Source organism: Mastigoproctus giganteus, chromosome 5, assembly GCF_048544385.1.
Source record: "Mastigoproctus giganteus isolate SK-2022 chromosome 5, ASM4854438v1, whole genome shotgun sequence".
NCBI lineage: Eukaryota > Metazoa > Arthropoda > Arachnida > Uropygi > Thelyphonidae > Mastigoproctus > Mastigoproctus giganteus.
Window position 1 is genome coordinate 46,695,070 of NC_143579.1, and position 27,865 is coordinate 46,722,934.

A 27,865-nucleotide genomic window follows, 5' to 3' on the forward strand; every position below is an offset into this window, starting at 1 on the left:
CGGACAACAAAGAGCATTCATTCGTTTGATGTGCGTGTGTACGTGTTTTGGATGATTAGCTAGCTGACTGCCATATCAGTGCTTTCACATTAAGGATAACTAAATCTGAGCTTTTCTCATTTTCGATCTCGCCATTTAGGCTTTAAATTACAAATGTTCGGATAAATAACACAACTAACAATAAAGTGAAATTGCTTTCGATTATTATTGTTATTGATTTTTCGAAATAGAAAACATGCTTGACTACAAACTCAGTTGTAATCAAGCATGAGTTAAAAAATTTGGGGAAAGCAATCAATATCGAATATAAGTTATTATAGTTGACAGTTTTTCTTATATAGAAATTTCCATATACTTATAACCAAAACAGCGTCGAAATACATTCTCGAAAGAACTGGCGATATACTTTATTGCTTATTTAAATATATTCGACTTATATTAAGATTTTATCAGTATTACTAATATTCTTGATTCCGTTATAAGATATATTGTATATGTGATGGGTAAGATGAAACAGCACCGTTTATTGTTGTTGTCACACCTGCACAATAGTTTCTCGCTGTTATCTAGTTTCCCAGATCTTTTCAGAACAAGTGTAGATATTTTGTATCTAACCCAAGTCTTTTGTTTTTTTACTGTGAGTATAGGAAACAGAAGCTGTCATATGCTAACAGTGGAGGGAGCTGTACGTAATATTAGTGGTATAATCATATTTGAAATTCTTTCATTTCATTCAGATGTTAGTAATGGTTTCTTTTTTCCAAATAGCTTGTTTCTCTTTGAGAGCCTCTAACAAGGAGGATTCAATTTGCTTATGTTCCTAACAACTTATTAATTGCTACCTTGCTAAACTGAATTTATTCGCTTCCTTTTCTGCAAGCCACTACACCAATTCTCTAGGTTCATATCTTTTCATTATATGCGTGGTGAATGCTTTCCTATGGTATTTTCTTTTGCTAGAAATTACAGCGTGGTTAACCAAGCAAGGCGGGTGACAGCAGAATGTGACAGCTGCCCGACGAAATGGTACTTTGCTGGCGACAGCCCTGACCCGAAATTCTGTTGCTAGGCGGTAGTAAAAGCATCCAGTTTTGCCTCCTTGACCTGACATTTTGAGTTAGCGCAGCAGGGGACTACAATCATCAAATGCTTCAACTGTTAGGACAGTTGCTGACCACCATTGTAAACACAGCAACTCACCTCATCGTAACTACTTAGGACGATCCGAGAATACGGGTTTTAATACTTATGGTCAGCAGAAAGTCTACTGTCAAGGGTAAGAAATACAAACTCTTTACATTCATTATTGTTCCCAGCTGCTAGTTAAAACGTGCTGTAATAGTACTGTGTGGTATTGTAACACAGTGAAGAATATGAGAGTCTGAATAACAAGCATAGTTTGAATTTTTGATCTGTGGAGCATTGAATAGGTTCGTTATACTTAAAAGATGACGTTACCTTACTGTAACAAAATGAAAAGGAAGTCAAAGTTGATTCTATTCCACTCGTACATTAGAACAGATATATCTGAATACATAGAATTCGTATTACACAAATATATCCATTCTTATAATGTGTATTATATTTCAGATAAATTTCTGCGTTATGTGTTTTGCATTCGTTGCTTTTCTCCGTAAGTTGTGAAGAGAAACAGAAAGAGTACTATTGGAGAGGTGGTGATGTTAAAACGATAGTATCACCATCTGTCCAATCATACTGTTATTATTATTACCAATAAAATATTGTTGGAGCTAAAATGATAGTTACGTACGTTGCAAGCAGTTTAATAACATAGATAAAAATTTTAATATTGAAAATAAATTGCAACTGGTTTTTCGAAATAAAAAAAGCGTCACAATTCCTCAATATTGTATGGTAGTTATGTATGGTAGTCAATTATGTATGGTAGTTATGGAAATTATATATTTCTATGAAAATTATATTGTGTAGTTAATGCTTAAAGCATTCCTTTCACCACAAAGTAGAAAGTTTACTTCGTCACTTTTCATGAAGACCGTCAAACCAAGAAAGCACTCATGCAAGTTGTTAAGAAAATTCAGTCCCTCGCCAAATTAATATTAAAAGATATTATTTCCAGAACTGATAAATGAGGTCAAAAGAAAAGCTGTGGGATAACAGGGCCAAGTAAGGCATTATACTTAAAGAACTTTATACTTAAACGACAATCAAGAATGGAGGATATAACTAACAGAATATTTTACTCCAAACATTTTACGAAATGTTACCAGTTGAAACTTGGACTTTGTGAATATTATTAAGAACTGCGAGATAAATTTCGAACAGATGTTGTGGCATCTACTTAGCAGCCTGTTTTAATTAACCTTCATTTAAAAATTCCATTTCCTTATAAATTACTGCAAGTTATTCTTACCTCATATATTGTGGTTGAAAGAACATATAATTAAGAGAAGAAAGGCTGCAAAGCAGAACCGTGAAATTGCACTGCAGCCGTTAGGGCTCCTTTATTTCATTAAATTCGAACTTTAGTTCGAATTTAATGTTTTAATTCGAATTTAGTTCGAAAACTAAAGTTCGAATTTAATTTAATAAAAATTCATAAATAAAATAATTAATTTATTAGAGTAGACTTCTGTATCTTATTTATCTTTCTGTGTTCATATTTCTTCAGCATGGCACTTTATTATCAAGATGAAAAGCAGCTACTTCCAGTCTAGTCAAATTTATTGGCCTTAAACTATCTAATTCGCATGTGCAATTCAAATTATTATTTCATACAACAAGCAGTAGAAAAAAAATTCGATACCTGCTCTGAAAATATATACATAAATCGCTAAATTAATTACAAATAATTTACTTTCGAAGTATTGTGCAAAACACACTTTGTGACATCGTTCGAATTATCATAACCTATTGCCAAGTTTAATGAGAGCCATATTGATATGCTTACAGTTATATGATATGATACAGTTGTTTTCTTTACCCATGGGTTTGCCAAAACCCAATGAGATTGAAAGTTTCAGTTAAAATGGCGAATCTGCACAGTCAGTAGTCAAGTATGAGGCGAATTAAAAAAAAAAAAATGAGTGTGAAGTTCGGCATGGTAAAATTTAATAGAAATAAATAAGAATAACCAGACGCATACCTAATATGCATAAACATTTTACTATGTACATATCTGCGTGTTCTTATTTATGTTTTATATTTTTATTATTTTTTTTTTTCCATTCAGACTCCATTGCCATTTTTCAAAATTCATTTCAAAGGCGTTCAGAATCCGACATTTATATGACCTTTTCTTTTTTTTTCTTTTTTTTTTCGTACCGGTAAAACAAATAATAATTAATTACAGAATAGAAAAATAATAAAACAATAAAATAATAATAATAATAAACTACAATAATTAGATGAGAGCTAGTCACTTTGCAATTTAAGAGAGTAGGTAAACTTGCGGATGGAGTTCATCATTGGTAGGGAGTTGTCAAAGAAGTCAATGAGAGAGTCATTTGCTGATTTTGTCAGTGGACTGAACTTCATAAAGTCCGTGGAGGCAGAGTCAAGGCGGAACAATGTAAGGTTCCTGACTTGTTTACAAGGAGCATTGAAGTTGACTTTACTAAGGGTATCAGATGCTTCATAAGTTCGAATGATTACTTTTGGCTAGAAAAAAGTCAGCAATAACTCTTCTAGTGCACAGAGGCCTCAGATGAAAGTAATCACACAGCGATTCATAATACACTGAGTGATAAAAGAGGATTACGGAACGTAAGTTAACGGACAAAAAAATTTTGGACTGCTTCAATTTTTTTAATGAAATTCTTTGTGTGAGGATTCCGGATGGGTGAGCTGAATTCAAGGATTGGCAGAACGATAGTTTTATAGAGGATAACCGCATATTTGTAGCTTTTAAACTTGTAGGTGTTTCGTTTCATTATTTCCAGTGTTTTTAATGCTTTGCTGGTGATTTTAAGGACATTGGCATCGAATTTAGCACTGCTGGAGAAAAGAATCCCCAAGTCGTTAACTTGTTCACAATTTTCGATGATCACAGAGTTAATAGTGTACTCCGTATTTGTTAGTTATGGAGATCTTCAGGATGAGAAAGAGATTACTTTGCACTTCGAGGGGTTAGCAGACAAGCCATTCAGAGATAGCCACAGACAGAATTTATTGAGAGCTCACTGAAGCTGTTGAGAATCGGTAATCGCCTTCAATGCTGAGGAGATCTTAAGGTCATCTGCATAGAGAGCAACTTGAACATTGGAAGTGTAGATGAAAGAAGGAAGATCATTTACGAAAACAATGAAAAGTAGAGGAAGGGGGAAGCCTTGCAGTACTCCACTTAGCGGTATAAAACGGTCTAGTCCACTTGATTGATGATAACGCTCAAGGAACGATACGTAATATAGCTACGTAGCCATGATAGCAAAGGGTCACGGATACCTTATAGCTTCAGTTTTTCCAGAATTTTTTGGTAGTTGTTGGCGCATCGGCTTCTGTGGCCATAATGCACCTCCCAAGGTTTTTGCAGTACTTTAATCCAAGCCCGAGGCGGGATTCGAACCCGAGACCTTTGGGTTGCTAGGCAGGCGCTTTACCCACCCGGCTAGCCCGGTCGGCATGTATCTGTGTAAATTGCATCAACTTGAAGGTGGTTATCAAGAACTTCAGAGGTGTATTGCTAGAAAGGAAGAAAATTTGTGACTACTGACTTGCCACAACAATTGCAGAAACCATGTTGATTCAGGGGCGGCTCGTTGGTAAGCACTGCGGAACTGCAGCACCTCCTGGTTTTTAAATCTAAATATACAGTCAACGGAGTTATATGAAATTTTGTGAAGAACAATGCAACGCAATGAATATTTTTATTAACAGGCTCCGCATATCGTATACTCATCCTCTAATTCCAATAATTATTTCAATAATAAATGAATAAAAACACGAAATCGTTTTCAACTTTAAAGTTTAACCGTAGGTGGAACTGTGTGCTACACAGTTTCATATTTTGTTCTCGGTTGTTGAGTCAATGCCTAGTTGGCAGGTTTCCAATAGCATTTTAGAGGTGATAAACGAGTCAAAAGAACTGCGGAGCGAGAAGTGCTGATTTGAACAGTGCACAAAACTTGAATGAAAAAGTTATTAATCTATTTTCAACATATAAAAACCGAAGAGTGGGTTTTATTTTTAAATAAAATTTCGAGATTATCCAAGTCTGTTAATGATAAGCGTCCAGTTAATGTTTTGTAGTATTTTTAACTTGCTTATTATTATTACTATCGATGTCTACATGTCTTATAACCAAGGCAATTTAATGTAACTTTAAGAAGCAGCACCCCCCGTACATCAGAGTCACGAGCCGCCACTGATTCTAATCAATGAAAGGCCTGAAGAATTCGAAGAGATGTATGTATACTGCTGTGTCGAAGAGTTTATGGTTCAGTTTTTCCAAATCCTGAGTACCTAGATAATTTAGTGTATACTGAATGGCTGCTTTATTTGATACACCTACCTGATAACGAGTAGGTCATCCTTTAACCCTCAGAATAGTACGACCCGTCGTAGCATGGACTCAGCGGGATGACGAAAGCATGCCACGGGGATGCTGTTCCATGTTGACGCAAACCTTCCCACATGTTGTTGGAAAGTGGATATTTGAGGATCTCCACTCAGAAGAGTTTGTTCCACTTCGACCCACTGGTGATCATTGGGACTGAGAACTGGTGACTGGGGAGGCAACTGCAGTAGGCTAAATTAACTGCCATGTTCCTACAATCAGTTCTGTGCAATTCTGTCCTTGTGACATGGCGCATTTCCTGCATTACCCATTCGCAGGTGGATACACTGCAGGCATCAAGGAATGCGCCTGGTTGAAACCAGGCGCATTCCTTGATGCCTGCAGCAAATCAGCAATTTCCAGGTAACCTGTGGCATCCAGTGCTGCTTCACTAGTATCAAGGGGCAGGATGTACAACACGAAAACACTCAGAACACCATTAGCGCTGTTACCAACCTGCATTGTTGACTCTTGGAACTATCCCACCGACTCATACTATTTTCGCCATATTCTGGTCCTGCCATCAGCATGAAACAACGCGAATCTGGATCGCCAAATCAGGCAACGTTTTTTGTTGAAAGGAGTAGAACTCGATTCTGTCGTTCGCTGCGATAATCCCCTCGACTAGTTGTGCTTTTCGAAACGCCTCTTTAGCTACCACTGTTGTACTGTGTATATATTGCTACCCTCTATTGGCCTCTCTCATCAACAAACTGTTTCCTACAACAGGATCGAGTTAGATTGATTTTTGGATTATTGGGCTAATCTCGATACATATGAGTTACTGTCGAACTCCCCAGCAGAATTTGCCGGCGCCTCTGACGCCGAATATGCCGTATTCAGTGTAAGTTAGATATTTCTTCTGGCCCAGTCTGTCACTGAATTGCACATATGGGAGACTTCGAATAAAGGAGAATTAACAAGAAAATTTTTACCAGATGTAAGAAAGAATATAAGTTGTACATGGTTTCAGTATAGTTTGTTTCTCATGACGGGTCATGGATCTTTCATTTAAAGGGTGAATAAGTTTGGAGCAGTTCATAGAATAAGATGAGTTTGTGGGAAGGTGAAAACATGGGGGCATGTTTTACTCGATTGTGAAGAGTATATGGACTTAAGAATTGAGTTGAAATGTAGTGCTCCAAGTATGAATAACAATACTTCGAGCATTACTAGATGTAAGAAAGAATGTAAGTTAACTGAGTGGAAACTTTTAAAGAATTTGCGTCACAAATTTTTAAAAGGGTTTTATTAGAAAATGAGCAACAAGACGAATGGAATTTATAAATGGAACGGAAAAGAAAATAAAACTAAAGATAACAGAGCAAGCGTAGGATGAGAGGTAACTTCGTTCTGTAACTGGTGGGAGCTTGCCCTAGAACAGCGTACTCATTGCTCTCTGAATTTTGTATGATATTTGAAGTTCTAAATATTATCAGTACAGGATGTTCATTTTGTAATATATTGTACTTCACTTTGCATTTTGTATGGCATTCTAAATTGTATCATAATATCTGGGTGTGAAACCCAGATATTATGATACAATACTATAGTTTGTATATAGATACTGTACAAATTTTGTACTATAGTTTGGTGGGGTTGCCAAACGTTGGCTGGGACCACATAATTAAATAAATAAATAAAAATATGTAGGGCGCTCGCTTTAAAAGTAAACCCACTTTATTTGTATTAAGTACAACGCTACTAAGTACACTGAATGAACAGGAATCACGAGATACCTACCTAGTAACGGGTAGACCTACCTTTCGCCCAGATAAAGGCAGTCATAGGGCGAGGCATTGCGTCCACTAGTTAACTCAATTGAGTCCGAAAGCGTTCCACATGTATTTCCATCCATGCTTACCGCACCGCTGTCCATCATTCCTGGGTGGAGGACCTAAAGCTCGAACGGACCTTTCCACAGCATCCCAAAGATACTCCACAGGGTTCATATCCGGTGAACGGAGAGGCCATTCCATGTTGGTAAAACTGCGGAATGCTCTTCGAACCATATTCTAGTCACCACGGCTGTGGGGAGGCGCATTGTCCTGCTAAACGAGTCATTTGCCCTGTGAGTGCACGATGACCATGAAGGGATGGCAATGCAGGTGGTCTACAAGATGGACACGTAACCTGGACCATTCAGAGATGCGTCTAGACGTACCAGAGGTCCTAACGTGTGTCATTTGAACACGCCCCAGACCATTACTGACCGTCCACCTGCCTTAACAGTTCCTTGTTGACATGACGGGTGCATAGCTTCGTGCGGTTTTCATCAAATACACACCCTTCCATTCGCTTGAAATAAGCTGAAACGGGACTCATTGGACCCGTCTTAAATCATCCAAGATCCATTACCGATGGTCTTTCGCCTATTTGAGGCCTAGAGTTCTGTGTCGTAGTATTAACAATGGGACTCTGGTGGATCCCATAACCTATTGCGGCTAATGATCGCCTGATGGTCTTGGTTTGACGTTTCTGGCACCTCCCTCGTTGAAGTCGGTGGTGATTTGTGCCACTGTCGCTCTCTGGTTGGCCGAAACAATGTGAGTCAGATGTCGACGGCCACGTTCATCCACCACCTTTTCCTAACAGCGCTGTCCATGATGAAATGTTATTCCGGAAATGGCGTATTCCCGATACTGTCGAACAGGGATAGTGCAATTTCTGTACCACCTGCGCGATAGAGCGACCCATGCGTCACACAACCACTTCATACCTCTTTCAAAGTCGGTTATCTCACGACGTTTATCCATACTGACATCGAATTACCGTCTACGTGAATGCATTGAAGCAGTGTACCTATATACCTGCTAAGCTGTGAGTTCGTCCACTAGCGAGAGGGGTGGCAGCGTCGTGTTGCCCAGGAACTAGATATCCCATGAATTTTGTCCTTTCAGTGTAGTGATCTTACTGTAATTGTGTGAGAGCGCTAGTGGAGAATATTACATAACTGGAGGAAGTGACGGTTTTGCATTTCAGGTATTCGGTTTGTTGCAGTGCTAGTTTGAAGTTGAACGCGTCATTACCGGTGAATAAACGTGATGCCGTATACCACCGAGCAACGTGTTTTTTTGTTTTTTTTTTTTTTTTGTTTTTTTTTAGTGGAATCTTACTTTGAAAAGAAATCCCATTGTGAATGTGAGATTTCAAACTGTGAGATTCCATGCAAAGCTGCAATTTTCAAGATAATAAAGAGATTTATTGAGTATGGATCAATTCGAATAAGGAACATATGAAAGAAGTGTTCTTATACATGATTTAGACAAACAGTTTTGAAATCTCCAAACAAATCTCTCTGTAAACTCATTACTCAAAAGGAGATATCACTTGGTTCAACTCATTTCGCTGTAAGAAAACACGTAAAACTTTTTCTATGTCTAGTCCACAGTGTGCATGAGCTTGGATTTCAGGATAATGTTAAAAGATTACGGTAATGTCTCTGGTTTAAAAGTTTATTTCGCAATGAAAATATTTTTTTTGATAAAATTTATTTTACTGACGAAGGAGCTACGTGAACAATCAAAAGTGGAGAATATGGAGCGCTGAAAATCCTCTTTTTTTTGCTAACCTTCCTTATGTGCCCAAAAAATCGGTATTTGGTGCGGTATATCTAGAAGAAGGCCTCCCTAACCGATTTGTCAGGAGCGGAAATGCAGTAGCACACACTCTTTGAGTAGATCGGAGTTCAAGCCCCTAAATGCGGTCGATCTGCCAACCCGCATGGTCTGTTTCCCTCAACATGAATCGTTGAGGAGTCTTCCATCTTGCAATAGATTGATAATGGCCGCAGTTTACTTTTATCTAGAAAGATCGTTGGGACTATATTTTTTGAATAAACTGTCGACTCTGATGTTTGCCAAGGCATCAAAATGCCATAGCGCGCTCAACCACCGAAATGTTAGGATTCGAATCATATCACAAAGACTTTGGCCACCTAGGTCTCCTGATTTAACATCCCCATCTTTCTTTTTATGGGGGTTACTAACGCATAAAGCTTACGAAAGCAATCCACGAAGCATTAAGACTCTGAAAGCGAACATTGAAAATACAATCAAGAATATACAGCCAGTTCCTAAAAAAGGGTGACAAATCCCTCCCATCCAATTATCGTCCCATTGCAATTACTTCTACTCTTTCTAAAGTAATGGAGAAATCAATTAACCGCCAACTCTTAAACTACCTAGAAACCTTCCGTCTGATCAACGATCGCCAGTATGGATTCCGTCAGTGTCGATCCACTGGTGATATTTTGGCTTATGTTACCCATTTATGGACTAATTCAATGGAAGGTTCGGTGAAACATAAGTAGTTTCTCTTGACATCTCAAAGGCTTCCGATCGTGTTTGGCATAAAGGTCTTCTAAACAAGCTTCCATCTTATGGTTTGCCAACTGTTTTTAGTAATTGGTTATCCAGTTTTCTCTCTGATCGCTCACTGAGGGTGATGGTAGATGGCTCTCTGTCTTCTGACTTCCCAACTAATGCCGGTTTTCCCCCAAGGTTCAGTTCTTTTCCCCACTCTTTTCCTCTTGTATATTAATGACCTTCTTACATTGACTGGAAATCCTATCCATAGTTTTGCCGATGATAGCACATTGCATTCTACTTTCCATTTTGAGAAACCTTTCCCTGCTCAATCAGCTTCAACTTCTCGAAAATCTCCTACCAATTCCTTAAATTCCGATCTTCAGGTAATTCTCCAGTGGGGCAAAGACAACTTAGTTGATTTCAACCCTTCTAAAACTCAGTCTTGTCTTATATCTCGCAAAAAGGATTCTTCTGCTCCTATGCTTATCTTTAGTGACACTACGATTTCTATGTAAAATGATATATCTCTTTTGGGGATTACCCTGACTTCTAATCTCTCTTGGCACAAGCACATTACAAATATTGCTTCCTCTGCATCTAAAAAACTTGGTTTTCTCTTTCGCTCTCGGCGTTACTTTTCTTCTAAACAGCTGCTCACTCTTTATAAATCTCAAATCCGCCCTGCCATGGAATATTGTTCCCACATCTGAGGTGGTGCCCCCAAAACCTCTCTCAGGCTTCTAGATTCCATTCAGAAGAGGGCAGTTAAGTTAATTAATGACTCATCTCTAACTGAGTCTCTCCACTTGCTGTCTCATAGACGTACTGTTTCTGCTGCATGCCTCTTCTGTAGATATTTCCATGGGCACTGTTCTTCTGAATTGGCTTCTATAATTCCCGCTCTCTCTTTCAAAACGGTCCAAACACGTGCCGCCACCAACCAACATCCATTTACTGTCCAACTTCAAACCCACAGAACCAACTTTTCATCTTCCTCGTTTATTCATTCAACTGCCATTTTCTGGAACAACCTTCCTTCATACGTATTTCCTGAAAATTACAGTCTACAGAAGTTCAAGTCCAATGTCAACAAATATCTTCTTTCGTCTTCTCAACCTCCAATCCAAGCACGGTACTAAGTACTGTAGGTTCTAATACCTCTCGTGTTTGGGGTTTACATAAAAAAAAAAAAAAAAAAAAAAATATATATATATATATATATATACGAACACAAACTCTTTGTCACATCGCTCGCAGCGTGATCAAAAGAGTGAATTTGTGTATTGCTGACAACGGAGGATGCTTACAACATTGTGTAAAACTATTATTTATTAATTATTCTGATAATAAATTGTATTTTCCTTTGATAATTTTTGGATTTACTTTTAAAATGGACACCCTGTAGTGTAAACACATATTTTAGCGAACATATATTATAAAAGTGGTTAATAAGTAATTATGTTCTTCCCCATTTCTTCATATCACGCGGTACTAACAAGTGATGCTGTTACTGAAGGAGTGTTCCATTTCATGAAAAAAGTGCAGATGTAGTAGTGAAATGGCCACTCTTTGTGTATATCTTCAGCTATCATTCTGGAGAAAAAAGGTTCATCTGTTTAGACGGAAATCAAACATAATCTTTTTTCACAAGATGTGGAAGAGCAGCAATTGCAACCTCTTTACTAGTCGCGAGGGATAAAGCGCGCCGCGCGTGTACATGTAAGTATTAATTCTTGTTTCTGTACTTCAGAATGTCAGTAAAACCTCCTCCATATTCATAACTATTATATTCATAACCATAATTTTAATAACTATTAAAATTATTTATTATTTTTTTGTAACGCAATGGAGGTATCCACTGTGGATACCTTCACAACATATCTGGCAAAGAGATATCCACTGTGGATTTACGCTATAGGTAGATTCAAGAAGTTTGGCATTTGAATGTGCGAACCACTTGGATGAGTCCAATTGCAACAGAAGAGAACATAGATTTGTGTCTTTTGGATCTGTTACTTTTAATGCTAAGTGATAGTTACCGGATCTAACGGAGCCTCCGCCTTTAAATGCAAAGTAAATTGCATTTAATAAAAAAAATTACTCACCTTGCTTAAAGTTACATGTTCACCCCTTTTCGAGCATGGACTATTAGAATAAATTCAATGTCATTATATGATCACTGCGTATTTCATTTTTCAGGGCCAAGACTGTGAAATCTATCTCTAATAGTCCAAGCTCGAAAAGGAGTGAACATGTTACTTTAAACGAGGTGAGTAATTTTTATTAAATGCAATTTACTTTGCATTTACGACATCTTTGCTTGCAATAGTTAGGCAATGTACGATATTAGATAATGTATTGGACATGCTCACTGCATGTCAGTAAATATAACACAGTGTACTAAGCAAATATTACCTGAAGCTATTTAACACAAATCTTGTTAAATTCTTATAATACTTATTCGAAAAAAAGAAAGATCAAAAGCGTGTTATAAATAGAAGAATAAAGCAGTAAGGTGTAATTTCTGGGGTTCAGGTAGGAGAGAGAGACAGAGAGCTATAGCGGAGTGCACCAGGGTAAAAAACCACGTGATGAGTTTTGAAATAGGACCTTGGACGGGGTAGATTTATGGATTACTTAGACCTCAAAAAGTAAATTTATGAAACGTAAATTTGGGGAGAAATTAAAATCAAATAACATGGATTGTGCCTAGGAGTGAAATTTTCGCTTTGTTCTTTATTTATTCTACTCTTCATTTTTATTCTTTATTCAAATTCTCTTTATTCTAGGAGTCAAATAAAGAGCACCTAAAGAAAGGAAGAAAGAAAGGGGCTAATTTATAATATAAAATACAGTATATACAGCATTTGCTTCTTCTCATAGGACAACAAATACTGTATATGCGATGTGTTTGGGTTATTAAGAACAAAAACATCTGCACATATACATTCTTGTACACTAATTCTAAGAATAGAGTATAGTAAATAAGTCTGATGAATTAGTATTATTATTAGTATTAACTGCATGTTTCAAGCTAAAATAATTAATTAAAAATAATAAATAAATAATAAAGTAAAAAAAAAGTATGTGTGCCTAGCATGCATAGCGAAAGTTAAGTGAAACTTCTTTAGAATGTTTTGAAACGTTTATTATTTCAATGTAACAGTGGTTTAATATTTTGCAATTCTTTTACAGATTTATTACAAAGTTTTTACAGATCTCTCCTTTGTACTCAATGGAGGTGATTTCGGTGGTTGCATTGGACGTATACGTGCTATATACGCCTTACAACCTTCACTATTAGTCTTCGGCATGTTGAATTATAAATTTTGTTCCGTCGAAGTTTTTTAGGAAATACGGTAAAGAAGGACGAAAATATTTTGGTTTTTAAATTTTTTAAATCGGACTGCTAGAAGCTGAGATATAGCGATTTAAAACGTAAACGTGACACGCTTGCGAGTTACACCGTGGCCGCGCTATAGGAGTACTAAATTCGTCATGCGTCGCTGCTACGAACGGCGCCGCGTCGCTCGTGCCTGGTCCGGAGTGGTACAATATGGTGGAGGCGATGAATCATTGCGTGTCGCATTTTCGTGGCGATTATTGTCGATCCACGGACGCAAGTTAATCCCATGTGAAAACTGCCTGGGGCGAGCCTAAAGAATTTTCACTTCAGTAGAGTTAATATTGCTTCTCATGGTATGTGATGACTGTATCTCTGTTTTCTCTAACAAAGATATAATCGCATATCAATTTCAAAAATGTTTATACTCTACCCTAGTGAATGTGTAGGCTTATCGTTTTGATAAAATGTGTTGGCGACCGTGATGTTGTGCGTTTGCCATACTTCACTCTTTCAATCGTTACCATAAACGGTAATGCAATCATTAATTGTGACATTTTCACTGGATCTAAACGTTTCGTAATTATTCTGCTCTCTATTTAGCAACTTAAATCTGTCTTAGATTAATTTAACAAGTGGTGTTAATATATGATAATGACTGCTTCATTCGATTCTCCAAAGAAATCCCATTAGCATCATAATTTACGATAATGCAAAGTTCATTTGTGAATATCAAAGTTTCTTCATTTTTGCTGCATCAGAAATCAGTCTATTAATAATTAATTTATTTATTTACAGCTATACATTGCAATAATTTCCCCATTAAGAGTTTATGTTTACATGGTATTAAGCACCAATTCCACTGTAAAAATATTTTAGAGAAAACATGACATCTGTAAAGGTCTATTAATAGTAACTAACTAGTAAAAAGCCAGCTAACTAGTAAAAGTATTCCCAGCTACTAAGCTTCCAAGTACTCACCGGTATCATTCATCCTAGTATGATATTTGGCTGTTCAGAGCACCTGCAATCAGTTTAGTTATGGCTTAGATTGCCGTGTCATTTCGTGCCGCATTTTCTTTTCAATTTCTACGAACGCAAGTTCCTCCCATGTGAAAACTGCCTGGAACGCGCCTAAAGAAGTTTTACTTCAAAACTTATTTGACTGCCTTCTCGCGTAGGTCGAATTTCACCAAGCTGTCAGGTTTCAGTAATTAACAACTCATTGGCTTAGAAAATTTCCTGCAGTGGAAATCCTTCCCTCGTAATTTGAATTTATTGCTCCTATTTCTGGAATCATTTATAATAGTGAAGGTTTAACCCTCATTTAAGTCTCCTCTAATGTGCGTAGTTCCCACGCTTTACAGCCCACATATTCAAAGCCTTTCCTCATATGGACAACCTTTTGCCTGTCTTTACAGTAAGCTCGATATCTTTTTATGTACGGTTTCTGTACTTGAACACCGTATTCCAGGTGTGATCTTACAGTTGCCTTATATAGGTTGGTTAAATCATCGGTAGGTCACCACGGGCCTTCCCAACCATCTACTTAAATTTCTCGAACTTCATGTTTGACCGAATCGTAACTCTCATAAGTTATTTTGGGATTGCCGTTCTCCGATCTAAGACTTTGAATTTCGCAGCATTAAAACATAGTTTCCACTTTTCTGACCATTACTAAAGATTATCTAAGTCGTCCTGACGAAGTTCTCCTTGCGCTGACCATTAACTACTTTACCAATCTTCACACATCATCTGCAAATTTTTACATCCCGTCCTCTATCCCTTCGTCGATATCATTTAAGAAAATCAAAAATAGCAGCAGTACCGATCCTTTAGAAATATCACTTCTTACATTAACCCAATCTAAAGAATAACCATCAATCACAAACCTCTGCTTCCTGCGATCCATCTAAGGACTTTCCTTGCGATTCCATCATGTTCTAGCTTATACAGTTACTTCTCATGCAGAATCGAGCCAAATTTTTTCTGAAATCCAAGCAAAACAATGTCGAAATTATTTCCTAGTGAGTAGCTCATGAGCGACTCTATAAAAATAGCTAATCAGGTTGGTTAAACATGATTTTCTCTTTACTAAACCATGCATGGTGTGTTTCCTTCAAAGTTCCATTTATATAATAATATAATCTTTATTGTGTACAAAAGGATGTATACAATGTACCCTTCACGGCAGGAATGCCGGGGGCTTCAGAATGGCTGGTGGATCAAGTCCTTGAGGACGAGGCCCACATCGAAGTTCGGGTTCATCCCCCAGGGCCAACAATATAATAAGTTTCAGTTAAATTATTCACAATATATTCGTAAAGATATTATACAGTATTTTTGACATTATATACAATATTATACAGACATCCTTTTTCAAATTTATTATACTGCTACATTACTGTGCAGTTTGCCTGGTTGAGTTTAGATCATCAAGGATCACTCTCCGTTTTTTGCGATCCTTGACAAATTTGTAGAGGTCGCCTTCGATTGCTTGGACTGTGATAAGCATCTGTTTGGGGAGAAAGCGGTCGCTAAGGGCTAGTCTATTATGGTTAGCTATAAGTGTTGGAGGTGATCTCAGTCAAGGGTTGAGGGATTCTCCTGCTGCACAGTTCCCATATGTTTGGCTCACAGATTATTCCAGTGGTCATTTTGGCAGTTAGTGTGAGGCGTCTTTCCATTATAATGTTTGGCAGTCGAGCAAAGTTCAGTGCGGTTGCCATCACAGTTGTTCTTTGCTGGGGTGGACAACGATGTTTATGTGTGATCCAACAAAGGAGCCAGTATTCGAAGGAGTACACACGCTTGATATTCGTGGGGGCTGCAAATGCCCATATTTCTGAGGCGTATAACACGACGGAATATACAGAGTTGTATGTGTACCGCCGAGTTACATCCAGATCCTTAACGTGAAGTAGTTGTTGTTGTTTCGTAGTCTACCGCGTTTTGCAGAATTTTGTTATGAGCTTGTCAATGTGGAGCTTGAAGGTCAGTTTGCAATCGAAGACGACTCCCAAGTCCGTATGTGTATTTACCACTGGAAGGAGAATGCCATCTAGAGAAGCTTGGACTTCAGTGGGTTGGTGCTTCAAATAAAAGATAATTTGGGCTGATTTTGCAGGATTAATAAGTAGTCCAAATTGATGGAGATAGGATTCTAAGTCGTGTAGCTTTCGATTGATCTTTTCATTAATTTTTTAAATATGTTCGCCCGGGTTAATCTGGGTGTGTAGCTTAATATCGTCAGCATAGCAGATTGTCTTCTCTCTCTTGAACAAACGGAACAATGACTGCAGTAAATAATGCTCCGGAGAGGACTCCGCCTTGGGGAACTCCCGCAGTGATTTTTCTTGAGATTATATCTTGATCCGCTGTAAGAACAATGATTCTGTCTGATAGCAGGGTTGTGATAAACCACAACATGTCACCTTTTATATGAAAGTAATTTTCTAGGAGGTGAATGAGCGAGGGAATGCTGATTGAGTCGAAGGCAGCTTCCAGGTCGACGTACGTGACGGCAAATTCTGCTTTAGCTTCTAGTGCTCTGAGAATGGTACTGGTAAGATGTTAAATTGCTGACTGTGGATCTTCCGGGAATGGCATAGTGAATTTGTGGGGGTTTGTGAGGCAAGATTTGATTGGTAATGGTTGAAAGTAATGTCTTCTCCATAAGTTTCAAGAGGCTGGAAGAGCGAGAGATTAGCCTGAACTGTTTAATGAGGGATTCGGATTGGCATTTAGGATGTAGCCTCACAGTATATCTGTTCCAGAGAGAGGGAAAGTAGTGCTGCGTTAAAACACGGTTAAAAATTGAGAGTAGTGGATCGATGATAAACGTGCTGAGACACTTGATCATGAATCACAAGGTCAGGGCCTGCGGTTGCCGTGGGTGGCAGTCCATTTATATCAGTTATAAGCTGCTTCCTGGGATTGGCTTACCACAGAATGTACCAATGAAAAGAGGGTGGTATTGTAGAGTTTTGCGACTTCCCCTCCTCTACGATCCACTCTAGAGGAGCAGAGCATCTGGTAACCAGCCTCAGGTGCACAGGCAACGGAGTCCTGCCCATTCCCAAGCCACGTTATCTAGGGTTTTCGAGAGTAGAAGCTGTTCGACAGTGTCTAGCTTGTTACAGATACTTCTCGCATTTTGAAAGACAATTCGAATGGTGGTAGCCATAACAATCGGAGTTCGTACGGGTGGCAAGTCTCTTTTTTGGGTCCGCATTGGTCTACTGTATGTTGCGATATGTACAGGGATATTAGAGACAGGTTTGCAGCCTTGGGGATTGACATCATAAACGGCTGGTAGTTGGATTGATTGATATGTGGATATTTTGTTTCCTATAGTAGGTTTGTTCTCAGTAGATTCGTTTGAATTCTTTTGCGTTTCTTTGGCTTGGCAGCTTGGTAGTTTTAATTGCTGTTGTATTTGTTGATGATTTTGGTGGTTTATCGCGGTTCTTGGCGTCTGGTCTAGGAAGTGTTTGACGAGAGTTCCAGGGGGCCATAGCCTTGTATCCAACACGAAGCTCATCATTTCTGTGTGGCAGGTAAGGATGAAATATGCGTAAGTTGGGTACCTAATTCTTCTCTGTCTCACATCAATATTTATTCTGTGAAGTTCTGCAAACATGGCCTTAATGCTGCCTGGTTTAGTAGTTGGTTCCAGTCGAGAAACAAAGATTTGCCCACGAGTCTGGACCGCTGTGATATTGTACGAATATGAGTGATTCCCCTTAGTGGAGTGTTGTGTGCCACCTGTTGTTCCCGTTTGTCTTCCACGTTCCATTTTCTGATAGGTTGAATATATAAATAACCCTGTACTGCACTCTTAATGATTGCTTCCATGATCTTCCGAAGAGTGAAGTCGACACCGGTTGGTACTTACTCATTTCTTGTTTATACTCCGGCACTACCAGGTCAGTGGAGTTTACAATAAATCAATACAAATGTTAATCGTATTTATCAGTCACGGACTTGAACCCCCTCACTCAAAGAGCGTGTGCCTGCACTCGCGCTCCTGACCACTCGGCTACGTTAGGCCCATTTCACTCTTGAGAATCACCTTTGCGTACTGATGATACATTGATATTAGTACTTCTCTAATCCAAAGAAATCTCTCCTGATCCACTGATGTACTCCTAGTTAATCTCGCTTTTTGGCTATAAAGTTTTTCTAATAATCTTATGAAGTTTTAGTATCTGTAATTATCGATGCAAATAACCTGTGCAGTTCATCTGCGAAATCAACTGGGCTATGTAAGACTCCTGCACCTATTACACAAGGCTCTGAGCTGATTCGCTCCTTTCTTCTTTATTTTAATATACATGAGAAACGTCTTATCGCCGCTTTTATTTTCTTAGCCACCGATTGTTATTAACGTGCCTTTGCCAGTCTTCCTGCGGTTCTATCCTGCCATCGTTCCTGCGGTACTATTACAGATCAGTTTGTAGTTGTTATAGGCTGAGTACCTTTTATCGCTCTGTAACTTTTCCATGCCATCTATTTATAGTCTTTAAATTGGCTAGCTCATTATTTATGCATCTTGTAATTCTCCTCCTTGTGATGTGTAAATTTCAGATATTGGTTAAATCATATAATTGAAGATATTGTAGGAACATCACAAATATAGTAGCACTAAGGCGTAGGGAATCCTCAATTTGAATGCAATAAGTACAATGTGTACAAAAAGGACAGGGGCCAGGAATTATGCTCTTGGTTAAAAAGCACATAGAATTTAAGGTGGCTATTGTATAGAAAGCCCATAAAAATTCCTCGCGTCATTGACGCGATTCGTAACTACCCGGTTTCCACCCATTGCGTATATGCAATGTGCTACCCTCGAAGACTTTAAGGTAGTACACCCAGTTGACGTGGGCGCCTAGTTAAGTCAGTTTGGGGTAACATAAATTCTGGGAAAACAAAAAATGACAGTAAGAGTTTGCTATAGGCCAAGTGAACAGTTACACAGACAAATAGAATGGACCAGTAAATCAGAATCTCTCATAATGGCAGATTATATTTATGGATTGGAATTTGTGAGTTGGCACTTACATAGTATCAGAACTTTTCCGGATTTAGTGGATAACGCTTTTCTATACCAGCATCTTAGAGAAGCAACAACAGAAATCTTGAGATATCATTACCAACAGTGACACTTCATGCATTAAGAATCTCCAGATAATGGAACTAATAGGCGGCAATGATCAGAATCTGTTTTAGGATTTACTTAAAAGATATAACTAGTATCATGAGTAAAGGAAAGAAATTTCGCTTTCATAAAGGACAACGATAGTCAGTTTTTAAACTTGCTTCAGTGGTACCAACTGATGACAGTTCCAACTGCAAATTCCGAATAGGAAGCATTCAGGGAAGTAATAATAGATGCTACTAGGCTTTTTTGTACTAACGAAGAGATAGTGTTCAAAGTTTAGACCTAAATTGATGTCTGATGAACTGATGAGACTAGTGGGCAGAGAAGACAAATGCATGAGGCGAATATAAATTATCAGGGGACACAGAAACTTACAATAAGCACAAACAAGTCTGCAATCGAGTAATTAAGGGGTTTAGAAACACTAAGTCTGATTATTCCGAGGCTTTTTTAAAAATGCAGAGAAAAATAGTCAAGAATTTTTTGCTTATGAGGAAATAAAAAAAGTTTTAGCTTTCAACCACATTGGTCCAATAGATATGAATGGCGTAACGACTGATTCTGGCTGCTGACAGATTGAATAAATATTTTACGTCTTCATTCATGCGCGAAGAAGTTTTTAGAGATGGGAAAACAAGACTTATACCGAATTACAACTGGGTTCTAAATGATATTGAGATAATTTTCTGAGAAGAAGGTGGAAGGGAAATTATTAAAGCTAAAAGTAAAATAATGCTCCTGGAGCCATCTGAATCTCTCCAATTTTATTAAAAGAAGCAGCAAAAGAGGTAGGGAACTCATAGCCATAATTATTAGTGCATCGTGCATTCAAAGAAAGTCGCTGTAATTTTGGAGATATGCAAATGCCTCCCAGTATTCCTAAATGTAAATAAAGGGGATCAATCTGCAAGGTGAGTAATTATTGACCTGGACGCGTTACTTCTGTTCCATGGGAAATAATGAAGTCACTGGTCAAAAAACTAATGCAGGGTCATCTTAATATGAATGTTATACGACACTGAACAACGTGGATTTGTTGGGAGAAATCTTTGTGGTCAACTAAGTAGCTACTATGATGCAGTCGCAAAAAAAAACGAATACAAAAAATAATTTTGACACCACACATAGGTTTTAGCAAAGATTTGACAATGTTCTATGTGAAAGACTGCAGTACAAATTTGAATAGTATGGCATTATGAGCAAGTTGCTAGTGTGAATAAGAGGACCATTGAATGGCAGAAAGCAGAGGGTAGTTATTAATAGGCATTATTAGTGAGGTCTCCCAAGTTCAGTAATGGGCCTCATGTTGTTTTCAACATTTATTAATGATATTGAAGAAGGAATATTCAATTATAGCAATATTCATTATTGAAGAATAATGATATTGAATTGAAGATTCAGCTTAACATCTCAGTTTGAAAATGACACAAAGGTTGGAAGGGTGGTTTAACGACAGGAATCAAAGCATGCTACTGCACCAGGTCCTACAAAAATTATTCAGATAGGCTGAGAAGTGGCACTTGATAATTAGCGTTGCATACGCGTAGATATTGCTACCGCCCTCACGGGTAACACAGTGGATATAAATCGTTTTCCTCCCCAGACACACAGTTCAAAATGTCAGTTTTCGAATCCCATCAGTGAGTGAGGAATTTTTATGAGATTTTTTCATAACGTGGCTAAGTTACAGACACAATCGTAGCGTCTTAGTTGCTTTGGTGCTTAACACACCTACCCACATACAATGCTGTACATGCTATACCTATATACAAGGTACTACAATAATCACAGAACATCATACCGTTGGTATGGTAGCACAGTCAAGGTTGTGTAGAACGGAAAAGATCCGGGAGTAATTGTACAGTCCGATATGAAGTTCTCGGAGCATTACACACAGACTGCTCATGGGGCTCTGTCAGTGATATACAGGAATTTTGCCAGGAGGGAATAAGGAGGTGATTATCCCGTTGAGTCAAGCAATGGTTTGACATTCCTTTGAGTACTGTGTACAAGTTTGGATGCCTAATTTCAGGAAGGATGTGGATCTGTTGAAACGGATGCAAAGAAGGACAACAGGGGATTAGTCAGTGGCACCTCGTAGTTTCCAGCGCTGAAATTTGCAGAACTGAAGTTCTGCAAGTTGCAGCACTGGAAACTACGAGGAGACCTGATTGAAGTGTTTAAGGTTTTAAATGGATTGAGTAAACTAAATGCTAATGGCATCCTTTACTCTTTCTTGGACAATATACACAAGACATGAATTTCATTTAAAAATAATAATAGTTGAATGATGTTAGATTGATGGTTTGCAGGACAGGTGTTCTGAAATTAGTTTTCAGCCAGAGAGTAATTGATTATTGGAACAAACTTGCATCTGGCATTGTGGAAGTGGGTAGCTTTAATAAATTTAAAGTAGAATTAGACATAATGTTAGAGGGGATGTACACATGAAGTTTTTTTTCTGATGTGTAAGCTTACTTCTTTGCATCATTTGCCTCTACTGCTAATGATAATGGTAATAATACTCTTGATGAGTTTTGTAAGAGAAGACCTTGTGCGAGTAGTAGATTTACGTAGACCTAAAGAAGCAAATTTGAGAACAGTAAATTGGAAAGAATTTAATATCATATAACATGTATTCTGCCTTGGAATAATGAAATATGTAAAAAGCGCCTAGAAGAGTGGAATTAATGGGTAGCATAAGATAAAGTAAATAGGAAAGGATTGAATAAAGATGAATTATGTGAAAATACTTACCTTCACATTATTTATTCCTATTTTTTTCTCGTTCCTTTTTGTATGTTCTGGTAGAGTATCTATAAAATAAAATTTTGTAAACCATTTGAATTATGTGAAAATACTTACCTTCACATTATTTATTCCTATTTTTTTCTCGTTCCTTTTTGTATGTTCTGGTAGAGTATCTATAAAATAAAATTTTGTAAACCATTTGAGTATGATAATATATAAAATGTTATAGTAGGGTTTTAGGAACATCAGCGACTAAAGCCATATTGTCCGTGTATACTGTCTGAAAATTGCATGTATTCTGTGGTCGATTTTCTTTTCTGGACATAAAACCTGAGTTTCCGGGAGATAAAACGATAGTACCTTCGCCTAAGACCGACTAACTCCACGTTGTGAAAAAGGCCCATAAAAATTCCTCCCTTCTTCGACGGGACCAAAACTTAGGTCATTAACACCCGGTGTGGGGAGGACAGCGATTATATCAACTGTGCTACCCACGAGAATTAATATGTAAAATACTTTGAGTAATATTGGGCACTGTACGTTGCGACTATATACGAGCTGCGAAAGGCCGTACTTGATTCTGTACGACGAGAACTTGAAATTCTTTTAAATTTCACCGATTGTTCCGGTATCTTCCATTAGTAGCCCTAGATGCTGTTAACAGCTTTAATAAAGCAGATGTGTTTATAGTGAAATTTAACTGCTGTTTTTCAGAATATTTCTATTCTGAAAAAGCAGAATAGAAATGTCGGAAATGTGACTTTCTGCACCTATTTAAGCTATATTGTTCACTTATTTAAGTATGTGCCGGGTTTCGCAGCTTCTCCTTTATGCTTTCATGGTTTTTGACACTTTTGGAAAAGTTAAACTTTGTCTCTGCATTAACCTCTATACGATGTCACGTGCTTCATCAATACGTCACCTCTTATTTTACATTTACTTCCTTATTAGCATGTAAATCACGATGAAGTACAAGCTTCATTTTAGACATGCTATTGTACTTTGGTTCTGTTGTAATGGCCACTTGCCCCCAGCTCGTGGATCGTATTATCATGTTTTGTTAAATGATTCCATCTTTTTTTTTTTTTTTTGTCCTTGAACGAAAGGTAAATTGTCCAGTCAGTAAAGTGAGTTGGAGTGGATAAAGAAGGAAATTGCTTCTTTTTCTTCAGATAGCCTAATTTTTCCATTGGTGTTATCAGACATCAAAATGGAAAATTTAGAAGTACCAATATGCTAAGTAGGATAAGTTTCGACTCTTCTTCCAGCTGCTGTAATTCCCCTCTCTCCTCCTTTAATTTTTACAAATATGAAGATTTTTTTTTTATGAAGGTTCTCAAGACTTTTATAGCAGCAATATCAAAGAACTTGGATGCAACTCAGATTGAAAATCCAAATTAAATATTACATTGTCAATATGCATTTTCTCAGTGATGTAAAAAACTTCAGTTTTAGTACGATTTTAAAATTGTGTAAATCATCTGGACCTTGGAATCTTTTATAATTATTCAGATCTATCTCAGCATTCAAATTCAAATTATTAGTTTAACTTCACCCGATCTTATTGCTCATATCCGTGCATGAATATTGTGACTGTAGAAGCTTGTGTTCCCGGCCTCTTAGCATGTTTTAAAGGTTAAAAACTTGGAATAATCCTCTGTCTCAGCATTTATGAACTCTGAAATATGATTAGAATTAAATCATACACTGCTTGGCTACCTTACTAGGACTATGAGCTAATAGTGTGTTGGACTGCGGCTGGTCCTAATCACTGCTCCGATATTGCGATACTGTTTCAGGAATCGCATTCTAGAACTCGTGTTATCCATGTGAGATGAAAATTTAGTTATCATGCTGGTCTTTTTCAATTTTTTGAAATCTATCGGAATATAAAATCTCAAAAGACTTAGACTTCCTTATTTTCAGTTTGATAATAATATTTGATTATGTACAATACAATGTATATAATGCTATACTCTTTTACAGAGTATATTATAATTAGAATACATTGTATTGTAAATAATCAAATATCATTATCAAATTGAAAATTTGTTGTACCACTCCTCAAACAATGTTCTGTACCCCACAGGCCTGAAGACAGGAACAATGAGTTCCCGAAACATAGCCATAATACTTATAAGTATTTACATTGCGATGATTCAATTCCTTTAAAATTGTATCATTTCGATAATAAATTATTTAATCTGGCACGTGTTATTATAGTGTAGTGTCTATCAGTTTATCAGTGATATTGATGAAGGTATATCAGGCTTAATGTCGAAGTTTGCAGATGACACAAAGGTTGGCAGGGTTGTTAATGACAGTAATGGCAGTGTGCTACTGCAACAGGATCTAGAAAATTTGGGCAGATGGGCTAAGAAGTGGCAACTGAAGTTCAACCTTGACAAATGCAAAGTACTGCATATGGGTAGAAGTAACCCCAGAGAAACGTACCAACTGTGTGGTACTACACTTAAGGTGGTAGAAAATGAAAAAGACCTGGGAGTAATTGTGCAGTCAGATATGAAGTTTTCTGAGCAGTGTAGACAGGCTGCTAGGGCGGGTCATGGGGTTTTGTCAATGATATATAGGAATTTTGCTAGCAGGGAAAAGGAGGTGATTGTCCCTCTGTATAAGGCAATGGTCAGGCCACGCCTTGAGTACTGCGTACAGGTCTGGAGGCCTCATTTTAGGAAGGATGTAGATTTGCTTGAGCGTGTACAGAGAAGAGCAACACGATTGGTGAGGGGAATGAAGGGATTCTCTTACCAAGAGAGGCTTAAGTTCTGCAAATTGCAGTGGCTGGAGACTAGGCACCTGCGCGGTGATCTGATTGAGGTCTATAAGGCCTTGAATGGGTTGAGCACGCTGAATTCTGATGGGATCCTTCCACTTGTTCAGATTACCAACCTACGGGGACATAAGTTCAAATTAAGAAAGGACAGATATAGAATAGATGTGCGGAAATTTGCCTTTAGCCAGCGGGTGGTTAATTGCTGGAACAAACTTCCATCTGTCGTTGTGGAAGTTGATAGGTTGAATAAATTTAAGGAGGAACTGGACAGGCATTTGGAGGGAATGGTGTGATTTTTTTTTTTTTTTTTTTTTGGCTGATGCTGCATAAGCTCCTACACTTGCTTTCTTGCATCATGTGCCACTACTACTACTACTACTACTATTGACATAATAATGAACAATCATGTAGACACATCCGTCTTCCAACTAATTATTTTTGTTTTTAAAAATTCCTGAGAAATTTTGGAAGGGCCAGTCAAGCCAGTTTTGTTCATAACTTTTCGTCTTATCTTACAAAAGAAGAAAGTTTATCGTAATTTATGATAAATATTTCCATTTCTCCATCACAGGGACTAAAAGGGACCAAAAAGAACGAATAAAATAGTGCAGAAAATTTGATTTAAACCGTTTTTTTTTTATTATTATTATTATTATTATTATTGTTGTTTCGGAAAATTCAGAAAAATGAATGAATAAGTTTTGAAATGGAATGCATCGTTCATGCAGCGATAAATATTTATGGTGGGAGACTGTTTCTGAGTGATCTAGAATCTTTGAGTTATGCAGGGAACCATGAATACCGATGCCTACCTTAACATTTTGGGTAGTTCCATGCTTCCTAAGTTGTTCTTTCGTTCAGACCCATGTTTGTTTCAACAAGATAATGCCCATGCCATACCGCCGACGCTGTTCAAGAATGGTTCATGGAGATGAAGGTACAAAAGTTGGAATGGCCAGCGAAGAGTTCCATTTTGAATTATATGGGACACCTATAAGATGAACTGATCTGTCGGTTCAGAGGACCAGCATGTCCCTCATTAGCACTCCAATCCACGGGAGGATTGGAGGGCTGTATCCGCTGCAGTCTGTCGCTCTTTTGTGGAACGCCAAACCAGAAGGAGGGTGCGGGGACCAATATGCAATTGAAATAAGTGGCAGTGACGTCAGTTGAAAACCGACACTTGTCTGGATACTTTTGGATCCATGGAGCGAAGAGTCACGTTTGACAATAACGCAACTCGTCTCGCGGTGTGATTTTGTAGATCACACCGCTAAGTGCGATGTGGGAAATGCCAGGAAAACATCATCTTCTGCGGTATTGTGCACAAAATGAAGTTTGGAGTGGGGAAGGGAGGAGAAGGAATCATGGTATAGGTTCTGGTTTGGACTCGGACTAAGTTCAGATTCGAATCATTTGTTATTAGTGCCAAAAATAATTATCATCAATCCGAGTTGTACACTAACATCTTGGACAATTACTTGGCGCTCATACTCGGGCAGTCTGTAAATGATCTTCCATCAGTATTGTTCCATCCCACAGCATTTCAAAACTTTGTTTGAGGAAAACAAAGTAGAACAACTGGTCATGCTGGCTCAGAGTCCAGTCCTAAATCTGATCGAACACTTTGTGGAGAACTGAATTCCCCGCTCAGGACACTGCCGATATGTTATTCTAATGCTGAATCAAGTGCCACACTAAAGAAGGAATGGGTTCAGATTCCTACTGCCTGTTGCAAAGAATTGGTCGAAGGTGATCCAACAGATCGATGCTCATTGGGTGGCCAACTGTGGACATATACTGTACTGTATTAAATGGTTCATTCGATTAATGTTTGCCAAATCGTGACGGTGTCTGAATACTTTTGGTGTGTGTGTATGTGTGTATGCAGGGTGTCTCAAAAATATTGGTACAAATGTTTAGGGGAGGTAGGTAACATCTAAAGGAATGTGAATCGCATAGGAACCCATACCCGGAAACGTCACCCTAAGTCGGTAGACGGCACGGTAGTCGCCGCATGAAGAGCATGCAGAGATATACGAATTGTGAGCTGGCAGACATGCACCTAGTGTATAGATTAGCAGAGGGCAATGGATGAGCCGCTCAACGAATTTATGGAGAACGCTTCCCAGACAGACAGACATGTACCGAACCACCGTTTGTTTGCGCGTGTGCATCAAAATTTGTGCGATTATGGGTCATTTAGAGGTAACAGGAGTAGTGCGGGCAGACCACGTTCGACGCGAACTCCCGCCATGGAAGAAAGTATGTTGAATGCCGTCCAGAATAATCCTACTACCAGCACACGTGCCGTTGCCTCTGCCTTAGGAGTGTCTCGTTGCAGTGTACAGCGTGTCTGGCACGACGATTCCTTACACCCCTTTCATCTCCAAAGAGTTCAGTTACTTCTCCCCCAAGATCATCCTGCACGTGTGGCTTTTGTGCAGTGGTTTCTCCAAGAAAGTGTTCAAGACTTGAATTTTCCAGCCTATGTTTTGTTCACGGATGAGGCTTATTTCACTCGGGAAGGCTTATTCAATCAGCACAATGCTCATGTGTGGGCTCACGACAACCCACACGGTGTGCGCCCCCATGCGGCACAACTTCGCTTCGCAATAAATGTTTGGGTCGGTATGGTCGGTGACTGCTTAGTCGGCCCATACCTGTTACCATCCCGCATGAACTCCGCTAAATATCGGATCTTTCTTGAACAAGTTCTACTAGGGTTACTTGACGATGTTCCAGCAAATGTGAGACGCAACATTTGGTTTCAACATGACGGGTCGCCTGCCCATTATGGAAGGTGTGTTCGTGACCATTTTAACCAGCGTTTTGGGTGTCGATGGATTGGCCGTGGTGGACCCGTTGCCTGGCCCCCACGCTCACCTAATTTATTGAGCCTTGATTTCTTTCTGTGGGGGGGGGGCCCAAAATCTATCGTGTATGAATCGCCTGTGTAGACAAAAATGGA